A 21,109-nucleotide genomic window follows, 5' to 3' on the forward strand; every position below is an offset into this window, starting at 1 on the left:
TTGTTGTATTTTTAATCAATGAAATTAGTTCAATTCAATTTCGATCGGGTGAAAAAAGCATCGTAATCTTAATAATAGTAAGTTAATAACAGTGATGCATCTTTACTTATTTAATTAAGTGTCGCACAACATTTGCCATCGAATTATCCCAAGCCCAATAAAATCAGCCTTTTTGCGCTCCAGAATGCACCCAACTCACAATCACTCACCAGTCAGTCAGCACTCAGCACTCAGCCACTCAGGTGTGGAATCAATTAGAGCTCATTACTTTCACCATTATTTTCTTGTTTATGTTTATTTATTTTGATAACACTATTCAATTAGAGAAAATAGTGAGGGAACAGAGACCCTTGTGCTTGATGAGGAATTGGGACATTTTCTAACACAACTCTACCAGTTTACCGTATTGGATTTGTGTAAATTGTCAGTTATGTAGGAATTACACTTAACATTGTATTCAATTGCTACTGTTATGTGGGTTTGAAACTTGGATTGGAACCAAAATGCTGTTACTTTCACCACTCTTCTTAGAAGATGTGGAGTTACACGACAGAATCTATTTGTTGTCAACGGGCTTTGCTGTGCTATGAATGGTGATATTTTCCTGAGGCAACAAGAAGGCAAAAAGTTAGGTCTAGTGTAAAGACGTATATTGATTGCCTTTGTAAGGAAAACCAGGTAGATGATGCTCTCGTTCTGTTCCGGGAAATGTATGGCAAAGGAATTGTAGCAGATGTAATTAATTACATGCAATTCTATAGTTGGTGGAATTCGCAGATTAATCAGTGTAAAAGAGCTATGAGTTGGTTTAACTATATGTTGAGAATGGAGTCTCTCCTATGTAATAACCTTCAACATTTTCATTCATGTTCTTTGCAGAGAGGGGAGAACTGCTGAAGCACTGAAGCTATTAGACTTGATGCTTTGAAGAGGTCAAAAGCCTGACGTCAGCACATGTAACTCATTGATTCATAGCCTTGCATTTCAAATCACTGGGGGGTTTTTCAGTGAATACAGAAACTATGTCTATGTCAGTGGGTTTCCTCATGCTCGCAAGAGGTGAACATAATTAGAATTTATGGAGACGCTTCATGAGTTCTTGCTACGAAACTAAGGAAAGGTAATGTGCGCACATAGATGTTCCTTATTTGGGTCTATTATACCAAAATGTATTTTAATGGAGTAGGTAACTAGGGTGAATTTATTTTGATAGTTGAGTTTTAGTAGAACTTTTTTTTTAACGAAGTTGTTGCTTTGTGTTTTAGTACGTGTTTTGGTAAGGGCCTAAGTAAATAAATTAGTTTTAGTAGGAGTAAAGCTAGTTTTGAACTTTTGATATATACTTATTGGAAACGGTTAGAGTTATGATGTTTGGGATGAATGTACCTCGTTTGGGCAGAAGCTGTGTTGACCGCAACATAATTTATCAAATTGCATACCGTCTAAGTTCCTATTGAAAACTAGATCATAGAACTTCTTCCCCCCCCTCTTCTGGAAGCATCCCTAATTACTCCAAAAAAAAAGTATTTGGCTGCTGTTCATATTCTAAATTCATTTTTTTTTTCAAGAATCCTAATTTGAGATTGTATTTGGTGTTTCGTAACTTCCGTTACTTGTTTCTTGCTTCAGCAAACAAAATCTAAACCAAAGTGGAGTCACTCCTTGGCTGTTTAAGGTTTTGAGATGGAGATAGAGGATGCGAAATAAGTTCTGTCACTCATGCTAACCTTGATCGGGTGGAGGAATCTATGAGGACTTGTGGAAAGATGAAGAAGATGATGGAACAAACTCTCGGATCTAATGATATGCTTCGTGCGAACTTGCTACAGGACTAAAGAAAAGGTAATGTAGTCTCATGGAGATATTGAATTTGAGTCATTGAAATGAACAAGTAATTTAAATGAGTAGGTAGCTAGTTTATTGCATTTATGTTGATATTTGGATTCTCCCAATTTTTTTGTTGTGGTGCATATAGTAATCCCGTGGCAACACGTGATACGTGTTCCATAAATCAAAGCCCAAGTCTTTATTTTTAGAAGTTGTTACTTCTTTTTGTTTTGTTTTTTGGGTTTTCTTAATTTGTTTACTGCTACTATTAATTTAGATATGGTCCAAGTAGATTAGTGTAGTAGGTATTTAGTTAGCATCTTCTTTGTGTTGAGTTGGAAGAAAATTGAACGTAGGATGTACCCCACAACATTTTTGTCTTTTTAGTGTCAAATCAATTAATAAGCTGTGAATCTGCAAATGCTGCAAGGTGTCAGCAGTAAGAAACTTCTTTTGACGAAACCCTAATTTACTCAAATACCCACAAAACCTCCTTTGACAAAACCCTAATATACTTGCGCTGTTGTGCAGTGGTTGAAGAATCACAATGCATATTGGAATGTGGCTGGAGAAAGGTATCGATTGGTACATGACTTGTAACTTTCTTCTGGTTCTATCTTGAAGATGTTTTGAAGATGTTCCGATCAGAATTTCGATTGTTTACTTGTGGCTGGTCTGGTAATTATATAGTCCTATCAATATTTTGTAAGTTTCAGCGGAACAATACTTTTAAATAGGTGGTTTCTGAAACTATTAATTTACTTGAATGTCTTTTTTGTATGTTATTTTCCAGAAACTTGAGTTATTTAAGAAGCTTTTGGAACTAACTCGGCATGTTCAGGGAAACCTATCAGTCCTTAAAGTGTCAAAAGCGTTTTAGCTTTAGACCTAGAGATGTTTTGTTAGAAGACGATAGAGACTGTATACCTTCAATTGGAAGAAATATTGTTGGTTGATAAAAGAGGAAAGCAAGGAATGGCTAGCTGATGGAGACAAACAATTGAATTTTCATTCTCTGCAGAGCTAAGGTATGAACGGAACAGGATACCACTTTTACAGAAGTTGGGAAGTGTACTTTATTCTTTAGGTTTCTAATTTGTGACCATGTTCCCTTTTCCTCCTGTTGCTCAGAATCATTGTTTTCTCTGTTTTTGTATTTGTTTCTCTTATTTTTTGTTGTTGTTATTATTATTATTATAATTATTAGTATTTATTATTGTTATTATTATTACCTTGTTGTCAATATATTTATATTTGTGTGTGTGTGTGGGGCGGGGAGGGGGGTGTAAGTGAAAACTATCGTAGTTCATGAGAAAGTGAAGCCTAAGAAGGAGTATGTGATACACGGCAGGGGTCAACTGTGGAAACAGCATGCTTACTAGGTTGGAATCTTACATTTTTGGGTTAAGTAGTATTACCCCCACTAGATGAGTCAATTAGGATTTCCCCCCACTAGATGGGAAATTAGCACACAAATGCCTTCATTGTTTTCAAAAAGAAAATGTTCAATTTTAATTAGGTGGGGGCAATTGTGTCATTTCCAGTCATTTAACCTAAAAGTTAACAGTCAAACCAAGTTGACCGTGTGTTGGGGGGAGGAGACCCTAATTTCCCATCTAGTTGGGGGGAAATCCAAATTGGCTCATCTAGTTGGGGGGGGGGGGCAATACTACTTAACCCTACATTTTTATTAAACCAGATAAGTTTCATTGATTTGGAAAAGACAGAAACATACAATGAAAAAGGAAAACAAAGACATGGCCGCAACCAAGTCCTTGAACGGATAGCTAATAGAAGCTTTCCCAAAATGTTTGTGACCTAAAATTAAGTGGATGTGGGTCCTCCATCTTACTCGGGCGGATGCCTTTCAACAAAAGTCTATGTATATGTTGTTACGGAGCCACGGTTTTTACCTTGGAGCAAGCCTGCTGCAGGGTATTGAAGTCATTCTGCGCTTGAAATATTTGAATTAACCAGCTCCATATACACACTACATATCCACACAAGGTGCTCAGGTCCTCTGTTGCTTCGTTACACATGTAACACCTTGAAGCAAGCTGTAGCCCTCTTGTTCACAGTTTGCACAGTTGCATCAATGGAGGTACCCTGTGCCCCTGTGGTTACACATTTTCCATGCAATTCCAGCAAGTCTAGGGTGAATTGCTTGGTATACTTCATAGGCACTTGACACTGTAACCTAGGAAAAGTAAAAAATTGACACTTTAATCTACACCGTTGCATAACTTCGTTGTACAATTTTATTGGTTGAGGCGCAAGATGATGATCAGCTATATGAGAAGGCAATGCCAAAGAAACCGAATGAGTACGTGGTGCGGAGAAGGCATAGGAGGAATGGGATGACTTCTGGTTAAGCATTTGGAATTCGTTGGAAGCTATCTATTGCCCCATTAAAGAAATGGGGTTCTTTTTCTTCTTGGTGAATTAGTTGTTGGGGGTTCTTTATTTTTCCTGATTAGGATACATTATTTATTAAAATGGTAAGCCTCCCTATGTTCTTGTGCTTCATTAGCAAGTAATAATTCTTTCTTGCTGGGGGTTTTATTTCAGGCTGTAGTAGAAACACAGGAGGGTTAGAGACAGTGGTTCGCTTGAGAAACTAAATGGACATTCTGAAGAACTGATAGTGTTTTCTTTTTCTATCAAAGACATTCCCTCACCGGTGACAAGACTGACAACTGAATATAAAGGGTGAAGAACGTTTTCAGCAACATCCCTTTGGAGACTGGTTTTTATGTACGAAAACTTGTTGGCTATGCAATATGCTCAACGATTTGCCAGAGAGGAATTATGTAGATCCATCCATCCATTAAATAGCAACAAATACAGAAATGCTCTTGTTCACCCAATCTTTTGGGAGGTCTGAGTGTCTGAGATGGGAGATCCTCAAATTGGATTATTTTGGACACTATTAAAAATTGCTGCTTCATCATACGTATTTGCAGTGTAGTATTAAGTGGTCCTCCATTTCTCATCAATCAAAGACCATCAATACTGAACATAGAGAATGCTCCCATTGAAAGTCTTTTTCCTCTCAGATGGACACTTCAGCTTTTCCAATAAATCGGCCTCTCATATGGACACCTCAGCTTTTCCAATAAATCGGCGGATAAAAAAAAAAACTCACGCCCATTTGGAACTGTGCAAAAAGAATTTTTTTTTTTTTGTCAAAACTCAAAACCTCACCAAATCGAAGTTGTTGCTGATAAAGCAAATCTTCTATCTAATCAAATACTTCCAATATCACCATTTTTTATACTTTTTCTCAAATTAGAAAAGAGATAGAAAAGAATTCAATCTCATTCAACTTCGGCATAGAGTTGTTGACGAAAAGTTTTCATAGCCATGATAAAAGCGAGTTACTTTTAGAAGAATAAGGAAGGTATGATTTTCTATCTCTGAGCTATTTATTGTTTATGAATTAGTTGTAATTCGACTTTTATTTGTAATCACATTAATTTTGATTAGTGTGGTTTTTAACTGAAAACACTTGACTGTGATGTTAAGTACCTGGAAGAATATATTTCCAAAGCCTGAGGGTGCCCTCACTCTTTCCATCTCCTTCAAGTATTTGTGCATCAGTAAATCCTTCAGGGAAAATGGTAGGGAGATGGTGCAAACTATACTTCATCATCTCATAAAACTTGTGTGGATTGCACTTCACTTCCGTCTCTACTTCAGCCTGACAAACACCAGCCATGTTTTTCACACCAAGAGGTATAAAGAAATGATTGAATACAAGAGAGGGTGGTGGTTTGAATATACCTCCCCAAAGATCAGCCATGCTATTTATAAGAGTCCCCATGTCGTGATTCACATGCAATACATATCAATCGATCTACATTAATTATTTTAGTATTCATTATTTCCTACTATCATAATTGAACGGATTTAACTAAAGTAATTTTTATGTTTAAAATTGACAGAACAAAGGGTTAGTTAGGGATGACCCCCGTTTACGAAAAAACTTAGGGATACCCCAGTTGCAAAATCCAACTTACTAGATGAACTTTTTTTTTTTCATGTGAAGAAGCATTATTGGGTACTTTTCTTTTTGCTAAAGGGTTGATTATAAAAAGGAGAAAATATACAAGGGATCGGAATGAAAACAATTCAAGAAAAAAGGAAAAGAAGAAAGGAATTACATAACAGCTGGTCATTGGAATGTAATTCCAAGAGGTTATTTTTTCGATGCTTTGTAAAGACCAAACAATACTGATCTCTTGGGAGCTTAAATTGTTGATAACATTGATGTTGTCACCTTCAAAAAGAAATTTTCCTCCTCCTAAGTGTTTTGCCAGCTGCACTGCTACCTCGGCTGCAAGAAGTCCACTCTCCTCTGCTAACTTTGCTGAGAATAGCAAGTAAACCTCATTTTTCATTCCAAGCCATAGCAGCAGCTCCTGATAGAGATTTCTTATTAAAAGCATCATCAAACCTAATATTTACAACATCCGACATGTTAGAGAGGTTACTCTTATGTTGTTGCAAAGATGAACTGAGTAATTTGTATACAAAATTTGATTCAACGATATCATATATATTGAGAATCGAAAGCTTGCATTTTTTGGTGGGAGTGTTTGTGCATATTAGATTGCAGTGATAATTTTATATAATTAGTGTCCTCTTCGTCAGACTGTTTAGTGTTAGCTGGAAACTACAACATTTCTTTGTCTTGATCAACGATCAAGGAAAATTTGAAACAATAGTACCCTCCCCCCCCTTCAAAAGAAATTATATTTGTTGCATGGTCAAATGATGGGAAATTGGATATATTTCGAGACTATTTAGTAGCCGTTATTAATCTTTTAGGATTCTTATTAGTGGTTGCATATGCTTCAACATTTATAGGGTAATCAGGTGATGCAAAGGTTGTTGCGAATGGTTCTTAAAGTTATTCTTATGAACATGTTATATATATTTACTGATTATGCCATGTAGAAGTTCATGGCAACTTGGAAGGAAGCATGTCAGCTTGATCCGTTTGGATTGTGGTAATATATTTAGTTTGTTCTGAACTTTTATGGCCTTGGAGTTGCTTTAGTTATGTCAAAAACTCCACAGCCAGGTTCTAATTGTAGGAACTTTGATCTCTCTCTCTTACAGAAACAAACCGTAAGGTCCGGCTTCTCTGCCAATGTACTGATGTTTTCCTTTGACACCAATGAACATATCAATTCAAGGCAAATGACGACGGGATGCCTATGTACAAGAGGCCTTTTATGAGGGGGAAGAACTTTGGAAGGTACAATCTTTAAATTTGGAAGGTGTGGAATTGTGGAAACGAGTTCACCCATGTTAGTCTAAAAAGGTAAGTTTGTGATTTTCATTCTTTAACAAGTAAGTCAACTATTCAATGATGGTCTTCTAAATTTAATCCCTTAATGTCACCTCTATCAGGTCTGTTATTAAGTTGGTGATTAAAAATGTTGTAACAGAGAAACTGGAAGGTCGCCATGCGGAAGGTTTCATGACTTGAACCATTGGATTTATAGATGCTATTTTCACTTATGAATTTTAAAGTCTAAGGTAATCTATTTCATTGCCTTTATATGTGTTAACTACAAGTTGTGTTTTCATCATACATAATATTTTTTGCAATGAATTGGGTTATTTAATTCTTTAGTTTTCTATGTGGTACAGAGCAAGAAAGCATGACTTAGTGACTGCTTACTTTCCGATTGCGTTCTTATTGTCAACTTTTTTTTATCTTTTAGTTTTGTGTGTTGGTATAGCCCTATAGAGCAAGAAAACATGACGTCAATCTATTCATTTAGGCTTTGTTGTGAAGGTAAAAGAGAGTTAGCTATAAGTAATGGAAAGTAGAAAATGACGTCATATATATTTCATACAACCAGCATGTTTGTAGAAAATCATTTTTCATTTGCCTATGGTCATTAAATGGTTTTTGTAATACTTTACAATCAGCATGTTTGTTCTCCGTAATGACTATATAAGCTATATTACTATATTCATACAGGGATGTATGTCTTCATTGGTTTCTCATGTAGTTATACAGAGATGTTTCGAGCCTCATGTAGTTTATTAGATATGAAGTATCAAGTAGTATTATTTTGCTTTTTATGTCTTTTTCTCTTGAGCGGCAAAAATAGAAAAATAGAATATATATATATAATAGTTAGAGGTTAGTACATGCACCACACACAACTGATGATTCAAGTGACATTCATCATCGACTCCTTGAAGTTGCTTTAGAGTATCCAGTAAACTGGAATGAGTTTGGTTATGTAGATGCCGACTAGATAGTATTCCATTCACTTTAAGGTGTTGACATCTTATACTACTGATGAACTGTTTATGGGACAATATTCATTGTAAGGTTTTTTCAGAAGTTTTGTTTATGGACACGAGACTTAATCTTAGCAGTGTTAGAATAACATATGGGGCACAGTGATGGACTACTTAGAGATATGAAATTGTGTCTATTTGGGTTTATGAAACTGTAACCTTACTGATGTTTGATGAAACTAATTTCAGAATAGTGAATGACTTGACAGAAGTGGGGAAGTTGAGACTTATATTGAAGCCTGTTGGAGTTGATCATGAAGATAGTGTATAATGGATGTACAATTTTGCAATTAAGGAGTATGAAGTAAATCTAGATAAGATATTTATGATGAATACTTTTAAAACATGTAGCAACTCTTGGGCATGCTTCAGTAGTCAAGAGTATAACAAAGCATTTCAATCACTAGGCCATCAGGTATCCAAGAAGGAAAACATAAGTCTTAAGGGATTTTTTAGAAGACAATTCAAATTAGCGAATGTCATCTACTTTCATAAGATGACTGATACAAGGATATGATGGTAATCGGCAATCAACAGAACTCAGTACACTACATGGTATACCATTTCATAATAGCATAGTGCAAATATATGTATTCATAGGTGTATCTTAGTAAGCTTATGGAATCTGAGATTAAGTGCAATCGTTATACGATAACTTGAAATTAAGTCAAAAAAATTTCATAGTTTTGGTTTAGGTAGAAGTCGAAAGAATACATGCATCTTTTTGTCATATTTGGAAGTATAAAATGATTATTTGTGGCGGTTGTGCATGATTATTTGTGGCTGTTTTGGATTTTAATTGATATTTGGAAGTATCTATTATAAAGCTTGAAGAAGAGTGAATTGTTTGATGTCATATCTCTGCTCCTACATACCAAAACAATCTACTCATTAGAAAATAGAAAGGTAAAGTATATACACTATCGTGATAACATTTTTTTTTAATTTTCTTTGATGTTCTTAAATCATGCATATTCATTAAGTTCATTAATTTAGACAGAAAATAGAAAAATAACTTCTTAATGAAATCCAAAGTTTCAATTTTTTTCTCTTCCCTCACCTTAATCCACATGTTACGCTATTTTTTATTTTATTTTATTATTTTTATTTTTCAGATTTCATATTATCTTAAAGTCCCAATAGGTCTTCAATGAGGTGTTTTACCATGTAATGGACCGAGAAATTTAGATGGCAACATTGTTCTTACTCGACAACGTGGATTTGATCAGGTACGTTAACAACAAAACCCATTACTATTCTCTCTCTTTCTACTGTTAAAATTTTCATTTGATGTCCACTTTATATGATGTAACTTATTATGATCACTTAATCTATGGTACGTCTGTCATAGATGAGGGACAATAGTAAATAAAGCAGAAAAAGGCAAAAAAGGGCACATATTCTTAGTTTTATGAGTCGTGAGTCGTGAGTCGTGATTCGTGATAAGTTTTAGTTTTTGAATGGGCAGTGTCTTGAGCTACCAAGTAGAAGAATTGGAATGTAAGGCCATTGTGCATTAATTAGTGTGGTTGTTAGAATTTTTATATCAATATATGGTTCTTGTGTTATAAACTAAAAAATAGTTTGGTTTGTGTTATTGTAGGTTTGTAAATATTTATATTGATCTCTTATTGCTTTAGCTACATAAGACTATGGGAGTGTTGGTTATGTTAGTACGTACATAATAATGTTAGACTGTTAGTCATTTATAGGATTAATTAGTCCCAAAAGCGATCGGGAAAGAATGGAAGAATGGTTTGCTGCTACCTCAGCGGGTTCATGAATGACTGTTTGTTGGCTGACCTTGACTTGGATAAGGAGTTCAACTTTTTGTTTTTTCCTGAGTTTGAAGAAAAAGTGACAGTTTCCAACTTGTGCTACGAGCAGAAATCACCAGGTGTCAAATTTCCCGGGGTGGAAGAAAATGGTGGTTGTTTGTCTGAAGACCTTCATGCGCAACTGATTGTCAAAAACCCATGATTTTTTTTTATTAAAATGGCTTTTTCACTCATAAGACGGAGACTCTTAGTCTTCTAAATAGGAAGATGAGTAGCCCTAGGGAACTGAAAAGTAAAAAGCCAATCTCGATGTGTAAAAGCATTACTACTTGTGTTTACCCCTTATCGTAGTTGACTGGAATAAGGCAGTCTGGATGCTATCGAAGAGCTAAGGAGAGATAGAGATAAGCAGGGAAAGGGGACCTAGCACTCTTAATAAAGATACGTACCATATAGTGAGGGATGCCCAGGGAGAGCTTGAACCTATCTATTTCAATGAGGAGATCATAGTATTCCTGTAGCTAAGCGAATGTGACTTTGTGGGCTTCCCCCAAGTAAGGATAGATAGTGAAACCTTGAGGTTTAGGACTCACTATGCACTTCCTTCCCTCTAAATAGATGGGTAAAGTCTTTCCTATCCTAAGATCAGGTTTTTCTTACTTAGATAGGGTTATCTCATCTTTGATCTGTCCTTAGGTTGGGGCCAATGAGGCTAAAGAGTTAGAAGTCTTATCTTCTACCTTTTTTCAGGCAATCCAATCTATCAAAAAGTGCGTGCAAAAACCACTCAATTCTTTGTGAAATTAAGAAGAGCAGCCAACCCTTTCTTATTATATTAATTATTAGCGGGTAGGTGAAACTTTTTCTTGAAGTATAGATGAGATTAGAGATGAAAAAGACGCTAGGATTAGCAAAAGATCATTGATCATACTTTCTTGCCTTAGCCACTATTGAGTAAGAGGGATTTCTACATGCCTTAGATCACTATCGAGGAAGAGAAACTCATAGCACAGATAATCCTTACCTATGAAGGTAGTTTACTTGCTTACTTTAACAAGGAAGGAAGAAACAATACCTGTTGTTAACAAAACGGAGTCTCAAACTTTTATCGCACTGGTCTTAAAAACTTAATTATCGTATTTTCAGGCATAACACCAGTAAAAGACCACCTAGAGGCCTATGAAAGTCACATGTTTTTTCTTAAGAAAGATGACGCTAAAAGGATGTTTTCAATTTCATTAGCAACCAAGGTGATAGAGAGAGGTGGAAGGAAGACAACCTATTGTTAATTCGAGAATGCTCCCAGTGAAACACGTCACCACCTATTTTTCCTCTAATGTGGGTCAGCCCCCTTTTTACTCTAATGTACGTGGACACGTCAGATTTAACAAAAATTATGCAGAAAAAAAGTAATTCCATGCCTTTTTTTGCCTCATTTCAATTGTTCGGCATTCTAACCCTATAAAATTCAAAAAGAAAAACAAAACACTTTGTTTATTCTCTCCTCTCTCTCTCTAGAAAAAAAACCAGAGAAACAAAAAACCATTCTTTAATCTACAAAAAAGATTGAGCGGAAGGTGGACTGAGGTTGATAATCAAGCGTTGGGCTACAAAGAAGATTGTTGCATCAACGAAGAATAGCCGAGATTCGAAACCCAAATTTCTGGGGGTTAAAAAATTTGGAGGCGATCATGTAATTATGTTTTCCTTTGACACCAATGAACATATCAATTCAATATGCAAGGCAATAAATGACGAGGGGATGCCTATGTACCATTGGCCTTTTATGAAGGGGAAGAACTTTGGAAGGTACAATCTTTATATTTGGAAGGTGGAATTGTGGAAACGAGTTCACCCTGATTTAGTAATATCTTTGATAGCTATGGGTATCATCAACAATTTTGTTAACGCTGAGAAGGAGGTTGAGTTCACTATTCGTCTCATTCTTCTCGGTGAATTAGTCAAGTGTGCTGTCTCTGAGGGAAAGAAAGTTGTTCGCAAGTACACTGACTCTCAAGAAGATGCTGCAGAACCTTAGGTAAGCACTTAATTAATTCATGATGACAATGACTTCACATTTCTTTTCATATATAATTAATAGAAATTAAATTAGTTTGCAGCATTAATGGAACTACAAACAAGAACTGCCCAGCCATGAGCATTGGTCTTACTTGAATATTAAGAAATATTAGTTGTGCACGCCGTCTTAACATTTACTCAACGTGTCGATGCATGCCTTTGGCAAGAATGTGAGAAATATTATCTATAATCTTTCTTTGTCATTGGCTTCCAAATGTGATGGACAAACTACCTCATATCCCCCAACACCTAATATTTATGCCTATTTAAATAGGAGTTGGCCTTTACCTATGGGAATACCAGTGGCATTTGTATAAATATATTGCTCTTGCTGTGTAGGTCTTCTACAACGTCAACTTTAGACTTCTAACGCAACATCAACTTCAATTTCTTGAATTCAAGCACCACCAGTATGTCCCCACGACCACATCTTATTTGATCTACGTCATTTTTGTTTCCTTGTTCTTTTAGTAGTGAATCTTCTTCACGACTCCATAAAACGTCTTCTTCTTTCAAAGTACTGTTATAACATATTGTTCTTGATTGCTTATAAGATTCTTAGATTTTTATTTGTGTGCAATTTTAAGAGTTGGAATTTGCTTCTGGGGTTGTTTTTTAAAATCATTACCTTGAAGTTCTGAAAAATAAAAGGGAGAGGCACAAATGAAAATTTACAGTTCGGAATTGTTATTATACATTGCATTTAAATTGTTTGATAAGAAATAGATATAAGAAACTTCTTATCTAACAATTTAAATGCGCAATGTAAACAGTCAAACAAAGATTCATTTTTTGCAAAAATTTGCATATCAATAAATTACGATGAATTTTTTCAAGCACATAAAGAATGAGTGGTTATTTTTTTTAGGTGAATATAAAGAAGTTGAGTGTAGTAGTGAAGCCAATGGAAGGTTATGGTAAGGCTTTGGCATCAGTATTGCGATTCAGTTGATGGGTTGAGTTCGGTTAGGTGTTCCTGATACTGAGTTATGGACACTTGATCCTAAACAAGCTAAAAGGTTAGAATTGTGACGAGTGTTTTTTTTTTATTGGATGCTTCGGATTAACCATCTGATAACCTTGAAGGTGATATGATCTTGCTTCATGCACCTATTTTTTTGTATGGTTTTACGGTTGGTGTCGTATATTATTATTTTCAAATACTTCAATAAATAAAACTTTGTATTCTTTACTGATCTATCATATTTTTTGTTATAATTATCAGTTTTATGTAGGCAGTTTTATCTGCTCGATTAGATTTTTATTGATTATTTCCTTTTGGTTTGATAAAGCACTAAGTTAGATGAAACAGTCGATTTAGATGAAACTATGAAAATAGACGATTAATTAAAATTCTAGCGATTGATTAAACTTAAGTTCATTAAAAATTCCCTCCAAAACATAATAAACTTAGGCGTTGTGTTCAACCTATTGGCATTGCATTGTGTTATAAACATTATATTTTGAGGTATTGGGTTCTCACCATTAGATGTCCATTAGAGTTTGAGGCATAATGGTGTCTTCTCAAGCAATTCGAGAACATGCAGAGATAGATTAGCTACTATTGTCCACGACAATATCATACATTTAAAATCATGTGCACCATTTTATTAATCTGCTAATGATGTAGTCTTCAATTACTACTCATGGAACAATGCAAAGTTGTTGCAAAGGTAATATATACTTTGCAAAGTTAGTGGCAGAGATGAGTATTGGCATGAGCTATTGCTCCTTTATTAATATTGGCACATGCAGGGTACTACTTGCTCATAAATTATTTTTTGGTAAGTGATGGTTAATGAAGTTATTTGCTTTTCATCTTCAGAGGAGAGGTCTATGCTTGTAAATCAGGATAACCAAGTTAACCAAGTTGAGAATATTGATTGTGTGTAGAGAACTGAAAATCAAGAGACGTACCCAAACGTTTGAGACCTTGAAGGACATTACACCATATTGCAGTTTATATTATTGTGATGGAATCATGCAAAGGATGGGAGTTGTTTGATCAGAATGTTGAGAGTATGGTTATGTTCGTGTATGTGTTTATACTTAATGCTTGAAATTATGCAATTATTAGGTTATATTTTGATCATATCTTGGATAATTTAGTGTGGTTTTTATTTTTTGATTGCTATTATCATTTCATTATTTCGGTGAGTGTGTTTCACACTTGATTTGACCGTTTTTGCACTATTAAAACATTAGCAACTAACTAGAGACTATAGCAATAAATTCGGAACAAGCTGTGTTAGGATTTTCCCATTGGTAATTATAAGTTTTGCTTACAACTACTTAACTGAGGTTGGGTTTTCTTTTCTTTAAGTGGAAGTAACATTTTGTAGTTTTTTTTAAAGAATGAGTAAGATAATGGTTGAAATGCAAGCTTCAAACTTTTTTTAAAGTCTCTTATATTTTTAAATAAATTTTGTTTAAGGGCGGGCATAAAAATGAAGCTATTAAACAAACCCTTGAAAAGGAGATTGTCAAAGGACTTGGAAGTCCAGGTAGAGAGTCTGTAGGTATGGTCAGTTGAAGTACAAAGTACAAACAAGAGGTTCAGTTGAAATTCTTCCACTTAAAGAGGGAAAGGTAGTTGTGCCGCACTAAGTCCATCAATAAGCACGATCTCATGTCACTAGATTGAAGGTAATACCAGATGGTAGCCTACATATGAGCTATACAATTATCTAAGTTTATCTGCAGTCACACTACTCACTCCTTTCATTATAAAGAACGATATATTAACAATCTAAATTGTGGTTGTTGAAGAAATTTATGCTGCGGATTGGTCTTTGTTAAACACTTCTTATTTGTTATTGAGATCAGATTTAATATACGGTGATGATAATTTCTTGAGCAGGTGCCGACTAGCAAAGTTGGTAAAACCTTTGGGTGATGATACCAAAGGTCTGGGGCTCGAACTTCGCCAGCATTAAAGAGTTATTGATCTCATTTAAAATAGACTTGCTAATAACAAAAAAAAATGTTAATTTCTTGAAGGTAAAACAGGCTTGAAGATAATCTACAATTTCCAAAGAGTGAGGGTGGACTAGGCATCCAGGATCCTATTATTTGGAACAAAGCTTCTTATTGTGGACTCATTTACAGAATTTCTTGTAAAGAACCTAGTCTTTGGATCTCATGGACATGGACATGGACAGAGCACATTAAGGAGAAATTCTTCTGGACAATGCAAGTACCTAGAGACTGCTCATGGACATGGAGATGTATTTTGAAGCATAGGAAACATGCTAATAATCTCTTAAAGTATAGCATTGCACTCTATTATGGCACGACCCATGGTGCCTTGAGGGCCCGCTTTTCCTCTCACAAGAAGTTACAGACCATCTACCATTACCTCTTGATGTAAAAGTAAGCTCACAAATCACAAATGGAGAATGGAATCAGCTAGTTCACACATTACCAGAGGGAGAAGTCAAAAGTCGAATTCTTGCTACCGAAATAAATGTCCATTTGCCAGAAGATAGAGTGATATGGTTGTCATCTCCATCAGGTGTGTTCACATCCAAAGCAGCTTATAATGACCTTAGAAAGAAAAGAAGAAGCCCCAACTGGTGCAAGATGGTGTGGGGAAAACTGGTGTTGTCGAAACATTCTTTCAATGGATGGCAATTGTTCTCGGGAAGCTTACCTACTCAAGATCGATTAAGGCATAAGAAAGTCTTGAATTCTTCTTAGTGCTGTTTTTGCAATTGTGAGAGGGAAAACTCAAAACATTTGTTCCTTGACTGTCATTTCTCTTCAAATGTCTGGGCAAGAGTGAAGCAGGCTTTGGGATTGGGTAGCAGTGTGAAGAGTTCAAATCAAGAATGGTGCTGCATTATCAATCACTGCAGAAAACAATCCCCCAAAGCTGAAGTCTACAGAGCATATGGGAACGCAACTATATGCTATCTTTGGTCAGAAAGGAATAGTAGAAGATTTCAAAATCACTCAGTAACATGGCAAAGTCTTGCTAACACCATTCTGCACGACATGAAACTCTATCTCAGCATCAAGATAGACTCAGTACTTGATACCGTGGAGATCAAAGCTTTACTCACACGACTCGATATACAAGTTAAGTACAAGAACAAGACTCCTCTTCTCTGTAAGTGGAAACTGCCACCCTCGGGGTTTATTAAACTCAATACGGAAGGATCGGTAGCTGAACAACTGGTTGGCTATGGTGGCTTAACGATTGATCGAGAAGGAAATGTGATTTTCACATACTCAGGGGGAGGATATCGAAGGTAAGTTTTTTTTCAAGAGCTGAAAGCAATAGAGGTTGGTCTTACCATCTGTAAGGAAAATGACCTAAATAAAATACAAGTCTGCTCAGATTCCCTACGTGCAATTCAGATCTTGAATGGCAAAGAGAGAGCCCCATGGTACAGCATGAACATCGTAGGTTCTACTCTTAAGCTTGTATCACATTTTCTTGAGGTCAAATTTTGTCATGTCTACAGGGAAGTGAACAGTAGTGCTGACTACTTAGCTAGACTATCTTCTTCCGCTAATGAGCAATGTACATGTAATATCCCCCCTCTAGATTCTACACTAGCAGAGATTGTTGCCACTGATGTAAGAGGGAAGGTTTATCTCAGATTCTAATGTAGGTCCAAGGGTCAGCCGAACCCAATTAATTCTTCAAAAAAAAAAGAAAAAGAAAGTTGGTTTGGTATTATGTATGAACTATGAGCAATTGCTACATGAATATGTAGAGTTAGATGGTTTTGTTAAGGTTGTTCTGGTAACGTAGGAGATGTATGTATGTTAGTTGTATTGTATAATTCGTGTATTAGGGTTTTTAGATGGAATGTGGTTTGTATATTTATAGTTTTCTTTTTATTTGAGGATTGGTTACTTGACTTAACTGGCATTGGTCGAGATGGTTAAGTAGCTGGTTCTACGAATCAATATATCTTTTAGTAGTTGAATTTACGACTGAGGTATGAGGTTTTATATTTAGTTTGGATGTATTCTTATTAAATTTTCAGGTTATGACAGATTTTATATTTATGAAATGTCGAAAATACAGAGGAGACTCTGTCGAAATTTTTCCAAAAAAGTCACGTATCTTAGGTATATACTTGTTTTAGATTTGGGGCATTACAAAGTCATATCAGAGCTTTAGGTTCAAGTGTCTTAGCAGGCTTGTGTATCCTAAATATCTCCTAATCACGCTTAGGTTTAAACTATGGGTTAATAACTGAGTGAGGACGTCCAACTGTGTTGGTTTATAAAGTTGTTAATGATTTATTGGTCGGTATTTGATCCATGTTTATTAAGTTTACTTAGATTGGATGGTGACGATGTCTGTTCACTACGCTTATGTGTTTTTTGGGCAATCTAAGACTAAAATGTCCCGGCTTTGTGTTTGTGGTGCAGGATGTCACATAAACTTCAGGTAATTTGAGTTATATTTAGTATTTAGCATGTAAGCATATTATTTATGACCCTGAGATCTCAGTATTTCAAGATATGTATCGTCTAATATAAGAAGTATCTTATAGACCAAAGTGCGTACTTATCGATAGATAGAATCCTCTAACAGAGTAATGAGTTATATGAGTTATATATAAATAGTTAATTCGGCTGCATTACTAAGAGCGTGAGAGAGGAGGGAGGTTTTGATGTGATAAGGAAGGCAATTTTGAATATGTCACTTCGCCACTAGGACCATATCAGTGCCTACGGAAAAGGGAACGAGCGAAGGATGACAGGCCGGGAAGCATGAAACAGTTGACATTAACACCTTCTCTTGGGTATGCTTCAGAATGTAGACACCTTTTAGTAGTTCAAAAGATCCTTTCCCTCTTCCTGGTTGACAGATAAGCATGAAATAGTTGACATTAACACCTTCTCTTGGGTATGCTTCAAAATGCAGACACCTTTTAGCAGTTCAAAAGATCCTTTCCCTTTTAAAAATCTTGAAATGTTTGTGATTGTAATCTGCAGGCAATGGCCAACCATGGATGCTCAGTACGTGTGGGGCGTGATACAGAGAAATAAGGGAAAGGTGTGTATTCTCTCTTACTGCCATTAACCAATAGGTTTTAAATGTATCATTTTCTATAAGGCAGAGGTGCGGTTCTCACCTTGAAGATGTTTATAGCCTTGTTGATCCTTTACACCATATTCTTTTTTTGAAGGTTATTTGGAAGATCGTCGTCCAGCTTCAGAAACTACTTTATTATGGGAACCAACTCTCGAGGCCGAAGCTCTTGTTGCTCAAAAGTTGGCATTGAAAGTCTGAAACCTTGATTGTGTAACTATATCTAATGAGTTCATTATATCTATTAATTATCAACGATAAATCTTCTTCAGTATCAATTATCAACTCGATTTCTTTCTTATGAATTTAGACATATTCACTCTTTCAATATCTAAGTGTACTGATATTGTGCTTGATATTTAGGTTCCTTATTTGTACTGCTTCTAGCGAGACCGTGGAATTAACAAGTTTTCCTACTATGAATTTCTTCATTATGTCCTTGAATTAGCAAGATGCATTATGACCTTTACTTAACAAGATATTCAGTGAACAACATTGTTAGTTTTCATTAACTATGTTTTTTTATGTTTCAGGGTATTGATCGCAATCTCAGGTGAATGGGTTATGTTCTACTGGTTTGCAATGATCTTAGGTTAGAAGTCGAACTAAAAAACTTATCATGAGCAATATATAAATAGTTATTACGAAGTTATCTCTAGCATTGGGTTGATTACTAAAGTCTGTCTAAATAATTTCCGGTACACATCATAAATATCACTTTGTTGTATATTTGGGTGCATTGCATTAGTAGTCATATCAGGCCACTTTTATGTGGAAAATGCCCCTGTTTCGAAAACAGATATGTTGGTGGACCATTTCATGTGAAAACAACAAAGATACTCCGGAGGGGTTCATAAGCACATGAAGCTCAGAATAAGGGAAGTGGGTGTGTTTTCCAAGTTGGATTATTAGCCATTACTCTAACGTTTACCTGACAACCGACCTCACATATAAAGCAAGTCTACTTATCATCATGTTCACAGACAAGAAGGAGAAATGATAAGCGGAATGGGCAATGCATGTTGTTACTCACTGCACTTTGTCCTTAGCCAACTGTAGAACCTTGCTTTTATGATTTTATCACAATATCAATACCATGTTCTAGCCATAATGCAGAGCTGACACATCCTGCCGGTGGAAGTTGCAGTAGGTTGATAATGTGAATTGATTGACCTTTTGACTGTTGTTTATGCCATTTGCAAGATCAACAGGTATATGCATGGGGTTTCAGTCCAAGCCTTAACATCGAGTTGAACAAAGTTGCATAAAGATGAAGATCTGAAAAGAAGAGGCTATTTCTCCATTTCTCTTCTCTATGAGCTCTGAGACTGTAGGAACACGCTAGGCTAGAATGGAGAACAAATATATATCTCCAAGAGCCATTTTACAGATCACTGGTTTTAATAGAGCAAGATGTTCTGATGCTTTTAATAAGGATCAGAAGTTGGAAGCTCATATTTATAAACGTAGCCAGCTATGCATTCTTTTAGATACTTGGTCACCTCCTATCTCACAATGGGATAAAGTAAATATTGATGCTGGATTTGACAGGTTTGGTAGTAAAGCTGCAACAAGAGCAATATGTCATACAACTGATGGAATTATATTAGGAGCAACATTAATGAGATTTCAAGAAGAAACAACCTGAAGCTTTAGGTGCTGAAGTAGCTGTTTTGTTAGCTTTGAAATTTGGTCATTTTGTTGTTTTTGAAGGCTTAAAGTGATACCATATATTATGTAATGTACTTAATCATAAGATCATCCACTATTAATGTAGCAAGCCTGGTAATGGTCGGGCCAATTAGCTAGTAATCAATAATGATTACGCGATCATTATTTGTAAATAAAAATGAAGACTTTCCGACCTCCTATAGTAATTTCTTGCTTCTCCTATTTACTATTTTTATTTTATTAGATGTTTGTAACCGACAGTAAACCCAACAAAATTTCTTGGTTCGCCGTACTTGTTACTGTTGTTAGTTTGGTCACATTATTTAACGGAACAGCAGCGAGTGTTTCCGACAGATTGAACAATGTTCGAAACTATGTCTCCTATAGTACAAAATATTACGATATATCGCGATAAATATATAGATTTTAGTAAAAAAATATATAAATATCGCGATAAGTTTAGATATTTCGATAATATTTCAAAGTTGAGATATTTCGATAATTTCAAATATCGGTGATATTTCGATAATATTTATGATATTTTAAGATATATTGTGGTATTTGGTGATATTTGGTTTAGATAACAATTTTATTTAATATTTAATATTATATTTCAAATAAATATAAATGATATATCATGATATATTAAGAAATATCTATGATATTTGTCGATATTTTAAATATATCTACGATATTTATATATCAAACAATGTAAAATATCTCTAAAAATGAGAATATATCCACGATACATATCAAGAAATTGAGTATCCATAAACACTTATATCCTAATATTTTGTATTATCCAGGATTTAGGTTTAATCTCCCTGCTACAAAAACCTGTACAAAACCCCCTCTAAGCGGATCAACTCATGAAACACTCCTCTTTTTAAAACCCCAATTCTAATTGTCTAAAACGATGAAATTGCCCCCAAAATAAAACCTCCAGAGTAAAACACATTACGCTTTATGTCCATATTCTCTTCTTGTTAAAAACTAAAACCATATCTTAAAATAAAAATGAAAAACAACATACTTTCTCAAAAACCAGACCTTAAAACAAACAAGGTCTTTCATTTTTTTTTTCTTTCAAAATAATTTTTTTTCCATTTTTATATAGAAAAGATTAATAAGGTTGTGATTAAGAAATTGATGATGATTTCTCTGTTAGATGCATTTCCCTCAACAAATGAATTAAAAAGCCACAACGTAAAATTCGTAACGCAAAAACGGTTTTGTAGTATACGATTCTTATGCAAAAACAACTTTTCATATAAAACTACTATGCAAAAATAGATTTGCATAGAAAAATAAATACTATGCAAAAATATATTTACACTAGTATTTGCCTATGCCGTATGACACAGATACG

The 21,109-nt window shown here is 35.1% G+C and overlaps 1 long non-coding RNA gene across 1 annotated transcript; it reads left to right on the forward strand.

Annotated features, from left to right (window-relative positions):
- The first annotated feature begins 262 nt into the window (after positions 1-262).
- On the forward strand, positions 263-19,964 carry LOC147518592 (uncharacterized). Its single transcript, XR_015211843.1, has 13 exons — positions 263-787; positions 880-1,120; positions 1,630-1,842; positions 2,359-2,855; positions 4,396-6,839; positions 6,952-7,156; positions 7,246-7,374; positions 9,270-9,383; positions 12,351-12,421; positions 12,880-13,030; positions 13,837-14,046; positions 14,872-18,033; positions 18,167-19,964. It is a non-coding gene; the product is annotated as an uncharacterized LOC147518592 (long non-coding RNA).
- Positions 19,965-21,109: the final 1,145 nt, after the last annotated feature.

Source organism: Coptis chinensis, chromosome 2, assembly GCF_015680905.1.
Source record: "Coptis chinensis isolate HL-2020 chromosome 2, ASM1568090v1, whole genome shotgun sequence".
NCBI classification, from domain to species: Eukaryota; Viridiplantae; Streptophyta; class Magnoliopsida; order Ranunculales; family Ranunculaceae; genus Coptis; species Coptis chinensis.